The sequence below is a fragment of the Tursiops truncatus genome, chromosome 18 (genome assembly GCF_011762595.2).
Source record: "Tursiops truncatus isolate mTurTru1 chromosome 18, mTurTru1.mat.Y, whole genome shotgun sequence".
NCBI classification, from domain to species: Eukaryota; Metazoa; Chordata; class Mammalia; order Artiodactyla; family Delphinidae; genus Tursiops; species Tursiops truncatus.
Window position 1 is genome coordinate 4,920,608 of NC_047051.1, and position 9,534 is coordinate 4,930,141.

The 9,534-nt window shown below is 49.3% G+C and overlaps 2 long non-coding RNA genes across 2 annotated transcripts; one reads left to right on the top strand and one right to left on the bottom strand.

Moving 5' to 3' along the window:
* Window positions 1–566: 566 nt before the first annotated feature.
* On the top strand, window positions 567–8,134 carry LOC109550257 (uncharacterized). The gene is made up of 2 exons (XR_004523085.2): window positions 567–837; window positions 7,076–8,134. It is a non-coding gene; the product is annotated as an uncharacterized lncRNA (long non-coding RNA).
* Window positions 831–7,090, bottom strand: LOC109550256 (uncharacterized). The gene is made up of 4 exons (XR_002176703.3): window positions 5,278–7,090; window positions 4,385–4,573; window positions 3,822–3,914; window positions 831–3,610 (listed from the first exon to the last, which is right to left on the bottom strand). It is a non-coding gene; the product is annotated as an uncharacterized lncRNA (long non-coding RNA).
* Window positions 8,135–9,534: the final 1,400 nt, after the last annotated feature.

A 9,534-nucleotide genomic window follows, 5' to 3' on the forward strand; every position in this document is an offset into this window, starting at 1 on the left:
GCCCCTCCTGGGAGCGGTCTTCTCGTTCCTGGCTGGTTCGTCAGGTTCATTCTGAGCTGCTTGGATCCAAATGCCACCTGTCTAAGGGAGGCCTTCACTCTGTGCCCTCAACGATAAAATCGTGATCGTGTGTCCTCTCCCTTATGACACTGGAAGTGTCTTTGTCCCTTATTTATTATCTGTTTCTCTCCCACCTACAACGTGAGCATCCTTCATGTTTCACGTTTGTGTTACTGGTCTTGTTCTCTGTTTTCCTGGCAGCATATAGTGGCTGGCTATAGACACACTCCATAACCGTTTGTTGAATGAACTCATTAATTTATCTTTCAAAACTGGGCTCCTCTGACAGCTCAGCAGCCCTTGCCTGTTCCAGGGCAAGGACTGGGGAACGAGAGGAATGACGGTGATTTTGCAGGAAGCAGTGAGCTAGATCACTGAGTGTGTGGATTGGCCTGTCTCGGAAGAGATCACTGACTTCCTCGTTAACTCACTGAGCAGGTCGCCTGGACCAGTGCGGCTGGGTCTCCCCTGTGCTGGGAAGAGACTCGCATCCCTTTTCAGTAACCTTTCCAAGTGCCTTAGCTGTCCCTGGGCCCTCCCTTCTCGTCTCTAACATGGAGGGGTGTGTGTGTGTGTGTGTGTGCGCGCGCGCGCGCGCGCACGAGCCGTGACTCTCACGCCCTCTGTGCAGGGTGAGGGGAGGAAGGGTATTTTGTTGTGGACACTCCTGAGGCTATTTTTGCTGCTTCGGAGACTGAAAGTGCCACAAAGAGGGCGGAGGAGCAGCGGGTAAACCCTCGCTGTTGTGCTTGCGCCGCTCTCCCGCAGAGCTCTCAGGTAAGGGATAAGGGGCCATTTAATATCTGAGCACTGGCGCCTAGTAACCGTGACTGTCAGCAGGTGTCACTGTCCCACAAGACGTGAAGTGCAGGGACGGACCCATCAATCGGGGTGGGGGGAGGGGAACCGGAAGAGGCTGGTCCTCAAGCAAGGGGTGAGCAGCGATGTCTCTGGGGTCATTCACATGCTGGTTTACGGGGCAAAGTAGCACGTGTCTGGTCTCCTAACCTCCCTTGAGCCAGGGTGAACCTTTTAGTTAGTTCAGTTAGCTTATTTTCTTTTGTGGGGATGTGTTTGTCATTTGTTTTTTTTGCAATGCTGTCTGCTTTCTCTATTGGATGCTGACTTGGGAGCCGTGGGGGGCTGGGACTTTCCTGAGCCCGCCCAGACAAGCTGCATGGTCACCAGCCCTTCTCTGCCTGTCCATCTGTCCTGGAGCTTTGAGGTTAGACTCTCCCCTGCCCCCGTCCTTGCTCTTTGGGAGCATGGACTCCCCTCTGCAGACAAAGGTGACCTTGTCACAATCATCTATGGCGTCTTCCTCCAAGAACTGCTTTCTGCCTCTAATGGAGCCGTTCCTTCCTCGGGGCAGGTTCACTGGAAACTCAGGAAAGCTGATTGGGGAGAGCAAGGCCTTGCTTCTGTCCAGACCCTCAGGTTTTGACAGTTGGTCCTCCGTGTCTAACAATTTCTGAAATATGCACATCACTGACAAGATGCCCCAGGGAGACCTAGGCCTGGGTGCTGGCGCTGCAGACCTGTCCCAGGTACTGTCCCTGGGCGGGGGACGGAGAGCTGGTCTGCCCCACGTGTGTCCCCAACAGCCCCTGTTAAACCATCTGATGACCCCCCGCCCAAGTCAGAGGAGCCCTGAGGTTTCTGGGCCCCCGACTCTTGCCTGGTCCTGGGAGGCCAGATCTCCATTTCCCTGATAAAGTGCACACAGGGTGGGTGGTGATTGCATTTACCGATGTTCTGCCCTGGGGTCAGCAGCACCAGGGTGGCCTCACTGCAGGCATTGGGCCAGGTGTGCCAGGGAGGTGGCCAGGGGGCAGCCCCGGCTCTCCGGCCCTGTCCACTCTGCTGTGTGTGAAGTGGGTGGGAGCAGACCTGAGAAGAACTGCGCTCTACCCCACACTCCCACCGCCAGGAAACAAAGAGATGCAGGGGAGGCATTTCCTAGGAGGCATTCACTACATCCTGGCCCCTTCGAGAGTTCCCGTTTCTAGCTTATAATGCTTCTTGGGGTTAGCTTTCAAATAAAACAAAACAAAAAAGACAATACACTGTGATTGTCTACAACTCCCAAAGGCAGGACAATGAAAGTTTAAGACACCACCGCATCTGCTCTGGAACATAGAATTATCAATATGTAAGAATGGACCAGATTTCTTACGCCTCCTGATAGAGCATATGGTAAATTTGAGCCCGAGGAAAGTGATCATTCCTGCCTTGGTCTCCTTTCAAATGATCTCTCAGGGGCAGAGACGTTGAGAAGGTCCTTGAACGACGGGGCAGTAGAATTAGGGAACTATCTTGTGAACGAACGCCCTTGTGGGACACCCCAGCAGCTGTGTTCCTTGCTCTTGACTGGGTTTTCCCATGGCTTCCTCTCCCGCGCGTTCTAGCCCTGTCCCCGTCCCCGTCCACAGGTCCAGTCATCTGGATTGCTTGAGGGTACCTTGAGGCTCACAGCCAGGACACAGACACCTGCTGGAAGACCTTTACAGAGGGAACACCTGTATTCCTGACTCACTCACGATATATGCCCCTAACCAGAGAAATGAGTTTGGCTTGGTACAAAGAAATGTTTGATGGACAGAGGGGAAGAGGAGGGAGGGAGGGAGGGAGGGATGAGAGTTGATTCCCTGCTCACTGTCTTCCAGATTAGAATGCCACACTTGGCAGGGAGGTCCTGTTCATTTTATACTGAATTCTAGAATTTTAAGACTCAGGGGGGCACTTAAATAATCTAGTACAGAAAAGGAAACTGAATTCCTGAGGGAAGAAGGGACATCCAAAGTCACACCGGTTACTTGGAAATTGATCACATAAATGAACCTGTAGATACTTTGTACTGTTAGCAAAAAGTAAAGTTGAAGTTGGGATGTTTTAAACCATTTGGGCCAATAGGGTTAACAGTATGTAGGCAGTATTTCATTTCTAAAAACTAGAGGTTACTAGTTGTAAAAATCAAAATGTAACAAGTATTTTAAAGTGTAATGGAAGCGTGAGGTCCGTTCCATTCCATCTTCCAGGGCAGTGGGATTGCTCTTCACCAGATGCAATCACATACCCTCAGAGGTCCTTCCTGTGACCAAGGTGCCCATCCCGGCCTCCCCACATGCCCAGGTGGCCCTGCTCAGATGTACACAAGCTCAGTGATGGTTTGATCTTGGAATTTTGTGCTTTCATTGTGTAAAATTGCTTTTGTTTTGTTACTATGCATGAAATTGTTCTTTTGGCAAATACGGGTTAGATGTGGACCCTGTGCCAGGCCTGGGTGGTCTGTGGGTGTGGTCCCTGATCTCAGCCAGGGGTTTTGCCCTCTAGAGCCCACAGCAGGGAATCAGGAAACACAAGAGGGTGGCATTGATGGGAAGCTTGGTCAAGGAGGTGACGCTCAGGTCTCCCAATTCTGAAATTAAGTTGTTGGGCCCCGAACGGAGGCTTGACATTCTCCCCTCTTCACTTTCACCTGAGCTTTCAGCTGGTCCTCCTGCTCTGCAGGGCCACCTGGCTTCTGGTCACTCGACCGCATCAGCTGCTTCTGTGAGATGGAACATTTAGTGAGTGTGTCTCTGTGTCTTTCAGGGTTTGTCCAACATAAATGACAATGATAGCAGGCTGCAGTGTGCAGAGTGCAGGAAACTGCATTCTTCCTCTCCAGGTCCGTACTGTCAGGATTCCTGACGGGCCCGGAAACAACCTGAAACCTGAAACGGTCGGGGACTCCTGACTTGGGGTGGGAGGCGGCATACCTGGGCGAGAGACACAGCTTTTCTCCTGGCTCCACTTCCAGCTTCAGCGCCTTCTGGTCATGGTTACCCCATCCCCGCTCCTTTGAGCTCGTGCTTTCCATGAAAAGAGAAAAAGAAGTGAAACAGCCGAGTAGCTGAGAGGCTCTCTGCCTCCTTTCTGGAGTTTGTTAACATTTTCAGCATTTCCCGAAGTCTTCATCTTCTTTACCCATGAAGCTGAGAAGTGTTCCCTAGGAACTCTCTTCCTTGTAATGTTTTGCAGGGTAAAGCCACAAGGTGTGTTAAACCTGTGCTGTTTCTGGCTAATTGACGGCACTTTGTAAACTGTTTAGGGCAACTGCCAGTGGGTTTGGGCTCAGCTGGACCAAACTGGGGTGCTTTCAGTCAGAGCAGGTGGCTGACACCTTCTCGGGGTTTCCTCAGACCCCCTTCTGGCCTCCAGCTCTCAGCTTCCCTCCTTCCCTGCTCCCCATCCCGTGGCCCTGATTTACTTCAATGTTTTGAGCTAATCAAGAAGTATAGAAATAGCAAAGTTATTGAGAGGAAAAAGTCTAAATTGCCACCTCCGTGTAACACCACCAGTCTCTCAGTTCTCGAAGGGAATCTGCTTCTGTGAAGAGCCAGAGATGTTTGCTCTCCCAGGGTGAAGGCGTTCAAAGCAGCAACAGTTAAAATGATTACTGTGGGTAGTTAATACGGGCAGATTTCACCACACCGTCCTGAGCGTTCTTTCACTTAGAAGGCTGAGATACCTGAAACAGCAGGGTTTGTTTTTGAAAATGAAATACTAAGTACAATAACAAAAATATAAAAAGTTATATTTTTGTTTTGTTTTTTCAACTTTAACATGAGTATTAAAACGTGTACTTCTTTTAAAGTTCTGAGTTGTTCCATTAATGTGTTTTAAATTGACTAGTTTTAAATTCACTTTTTGTTTCTATACAAGTTGCTTTCATTAAAAATTAACTTTCTTCCTGTTGGCCCTCAGTGAAGCCCTTCTCTCAACATGGGTGGCCCCTCATGTCAGTCTGTATAGGACCCACTCACCAGCAAGTGGCTTTGTTCTATTTTTTTAAATTTATTTTATTGAAGTATAGTTGATTTACAATGTGTTCATTTCTGCTGTACAGCAAAGTTATTCAGTTATACATATATACATGTATACATATATACGTTCTTTTTCCTATTCTTTTCCATTACGGTTTATCATGGGATGTTGAATGTGGTTCCCTGTGCTATACAGTCGGACCTTGTTGTTTATCCATCCTGTATACACTGGTTTGCATCTGCTAATCCCAAACTCCCACTCCTTCCCTCCCCTCCCCTCCTCCCACTTGGCAACCACAAGTCTGTTCTCTATGTCTGTGAGTCTGTTTCTGTTTCGTAAATAAGTTCATTTGTGTCATGTTTTAGATTCCACATATAAGTGATACCATATAGTATTTGTCTGACTTACTTTGCTTAGTATGATAATCTCTAGGTCCATCCATGTTTCTGCAAATGGCATTATTTCATTCTTTTTATGGCTGAGTAATATTCCATTGTATATATGTACCACGTCTTCTTTATCCATTTCTCTGTTGATGGGCGTTTAGGCTGTTTTCCATGTCTTGGCTATTGTAAATAGTGCTGCTGTGAACATAGGACTGCATGTGTCTTTTTTAATTATAGTTTTGTCCAGATCTACGCCCAGGAGTGGGATTGCAGGATCCTATGGCAACTCTATTCTTAGTTTTTTGTTTGTTTTTTTTTTTGCGGTACGCGGGCCTCTCACAGTTGTGGCCCCTCCCGTTGCGGAGCACAGGCTCCGGATGCGCAGGCTCAGCTGCCATGGCTCACGGGCCCAGCCGCTCCGCGGCATGTGGGATCCTCCCGGACCGGGGCACAAACCCGTGTCCCCTGCATCGGCAGGCGGACTCTCAACCACTGTGCCACCAGGGAAGCCCTATTCTTAGTTTTCTGAGGAACTTCCATACTGTTCTCCATAGTGGCTGTACCAATCTACATTCCAAATGGCTTTGTTCTAAATATGGGCTTTAACAAACACACTACAGAAATTACATACACTCTCGTTGAGTGGAACTCTGGAGGCAACTGAGAAAATATCCAGCCCAAGTTAAAAATGATCTTTGACTCGACTGGAAAACATTAATATGGTTCATGTTAATCGCAGATATCTCTGGTAGCACGTTTCTTCCCAGTCTTTCTCATTCTGCAGGATCCTTGTAATTTTAACTCCACCTTGGCACACCTGGAGAAGGGGGTGTCTCAGAATCCAGTGCGACAACTGGAATATGAGATGAGACTCCTGGTGGAGAGGAGGCGTTTGCGCAGGACACCTCAGGGAGAGGAGGGCAGCAGTGACCATCCAATCCCAATAGCCCCGAGAGGAGCCCCAGGTAGACCCCGGGGGAGGGACCACATGGGCAGAGTGACCTGCAGACAGGAGCAGCCTCGGCGAGCCTCCCTCGGTGACACTGTGGCCGATGACTCTTGAATTAATGGACCAGGCAGGCTGTGCCCTGGCGTCTTGACACGTCTCGGGACGCATGGCTCTCTTCTTGCCTGCGTGTGTCCTCTTTTGTTCTTCAATATTTATTGTTTATTTGGCTGTGCAGGTCTTACTTGCAGCATGCAGGATCTTGGTTGTCGTGCGCGGGATCTTTTTAGTTGCAGCATGTGGGATCTTTAGTTGCGGCATGCAAACTCTTAGTTGCGGCATGTGGGATCTAGTTCCCCGACCAGGGGTCAGGGCCCCTGCCCTGAGAGCATGGAGTCTTAGCCACTGGACCACAAGGGAAGTCTCCCGTGTGTGTCCTTTGATGGTGGCATGCAAAGCTCTGATGGTGGGCCAGCTTACGGAGCTGCCGAATCGGACATTATAGAGACCTTGGCTCTGACGGCCTCCATGTTTAGAATCTGAGTTCTTAAATGGGTAAGGCCCAGAGAACATACTTCTTCTGAAATAAGAAATTTATGGTGAAATCCTCAGTTCACAGTGACTGTAATAGAGATGACTTTGCTCCAGGTTATACCCCAGCGGGCTGGGGTATAAATCCGTGTTTTCCGGCCATAATGGTCGGGCTCACTACTGGCCACCTCTCGTGTGTGTGTCCCCTACAGCTAACCTTGTGTAACTTTTCTCAGGATCTTGGATCTAACAGTTTTGGAAGGCAGCGCCGTGGGGAGAGAGGTTTCAGAGTGCGTGGTTTGCTTCTTCGAGTATTTGTTTGTGACGCCTCCTCTCTCTCCAGCGCTGCTACAGGACCACCAGTTCACGCAGACTGGCAAGCAAATGGCAGGGCCACAGTGTTCAAGCTCGGAATCCACTGGATCAGTGCCAGCGGAGGCAAAGATCTCACACGTCGGTGCCAACCCCTCCGGGGCTTTCATCTCTGTTCCAAGGAATTTGACATTTTCAAAAATCCGAAATCAATTGGAACGGAGCCGGCTTTGTCCAGCAGGTTATTAATGGCCCTGGAGCCGACTGATCATATTTGCACAACCTTTCAATAAACAGCTTCAACAACAACTAGGGTGGAAAAGAAAGCACACACCCCATCCAATCGGGACAAACTCGAAGTATTGATTACACCACCTCCTTCCCCAGCCCCCCTCTTTCAAAACAAATTTCGAGTCTTACATCAGGGCAGTTGATCATTGCCAAACTCCCATGTCACCAGGTCCCGACCGTGTTCTGCTGGCATAGTGCGTTGCCTCCTTTAACAGAACTAACTTCCAAGATTTCCTGAGGCCAGGGCTATAAACCGCTGAATCCTGGGGAAGGCGGACATGAAAGGAACATCTGGGTGGGCCCAGGAACTCCAGGTAGCTCTTCCTGACTGATCACGTCTCAGCTCGTTGGACAGATGCTGCCATAGCCCGCAGTCGGAGGGTCTGGTCCTCCCAGAGCCTGTAAACAGAAGGCACTCCTGCCGGGAAGGCGATGAGCGGCCCGCAGAACCTCTCCACCGGGGGGGGCTTCAAAGTCTTTATTAGGCTTCTTTCTGTTTAGACCCTGTCCCGTTGGTGAGAAAAGGAAGGACAGCCATGGGAGAGATTTCCGAGAGCCCGGTCTTCTGGTCTACACCCCCGTCCGTGCTGCCCTGCTGACCTGACAGCCTTCTTGGTCCTCACCCATGGTGGCAGCGACAATGACAGCCTGGTGACAGGCAGACATGGATTTTCTCCTATCTCTTAATTGTTCCAAAATGTGCTGTGTCAGTACAAGTTAATTGCTTAACTGTGCAACACCCTTCCACTCCTTCAGTTTCGTCGGCTTTAATGATTCATTAAACCTGTTTCGCTAATTCTTTTTCGCTTTCAGGTGTTTTTAGCTCCTATCTGACTACACTGTCACCCTGTTTGGGAGTGAGGATAATCTCTAAGGTCTTTGTGACACCTTCCAAATAATGACTACAGATACGGTCAAGGGGCAAGTGTATGGATGCTGTAGACAGATGGATATGAGTTCGTTTATTCATTCAACAGACGCTAAACACTTTTAGGCCCTGTGCTGCCTAAAGGTTAGCTGTGCCATGCACCCTGATTCAGCCAGGGGGTGAGTTTGGGCCAGTTCTTTAGGACCCTGAGCCACAGCTGCCTCAACTGTAACCATGCAGATATGATGTCTCTGGGTTTCCGTGAGGATTCAAGGGGATAATGGGCAGGGCTGGCGTTGGCAGGACTCAATAATTTTTTGTTTCCTTTTTTCCTTTGGGCCAAACACAAGGGAGGCAGTTTTGGTGGATAATTTGATCCACGAAACCTCAATTTGTTAGTCAGATGAACCCGTGGAGACATGGCCACTCTTCTATACTTATCACTGTGTAAAAAGCAAGGCCTCTGACCCCACTCCATATCTTTAAAAAGTTGACTTTACCTGGGCAAACACTAGGTATCAAAGAAACAAATAAAAGCAACACAAAAGTTCAGTTATTCCAGGTGGGAGTTAATTAGACTTACCCAGTCATCAAATGGCATCTGGACTGTCAAGTTTTAGGATAACGCAGTCTTGATGAGGGACCAGGAGGCCTGGTTCTGACCCCAGCCAGGGCCACTGCTTACCTAACAAAAGCATGTGACTTTGGACTTAACCTCTCTGTCTTGGGCCAAACTTCCCCTTATCTGACCAAGGAGGGGCTAGGTACTGGGTGGTCTGGGAGCCCTTCTCCTTTCTCCCTTGTCTTTCTCTCCTGGCTTCCTTCCCTCATCCCTGGGGCCCCTCCAATGCTGGGCCTGTGCTGAACAGGCATCAGAGGACTGCCCTGCCCTGCTGGAGCCCTCGGGGCTGTGGGAAGACAGGGTCTTTTTTCTATTCTGGTTGTAACAAGTGACGTGCCCAGACGACATTGATGTTCTGTGAGCTCAAGCTAGAAATGGTTGTTGGTATTCTTCTTATTGTTGGAATTCTTCTTATTGCTTTCCGCGCAATTCTAGAGGTGGATGAGGAGGAGAGATGTAGCTCGCCAGAAAGGTGATGAATCATCCCGGACGCAGTCCTGAAGCTCGGGTTCTCAGAACTCACCAGGTGGATGCTGTTGCCAGGAGAGGGAATCAGCACCACCTACAGACATATGGTCTGGCTTACCTGGTTATCTTTTTTTTTTTTTAACATCTTTATTGGAGTATAATTGCTTTACAACGGTGTGTTAGCTTCTGCTGTGTAACAAAGTGAATCAGCTATACATATACATATATCCCCATATCCCCT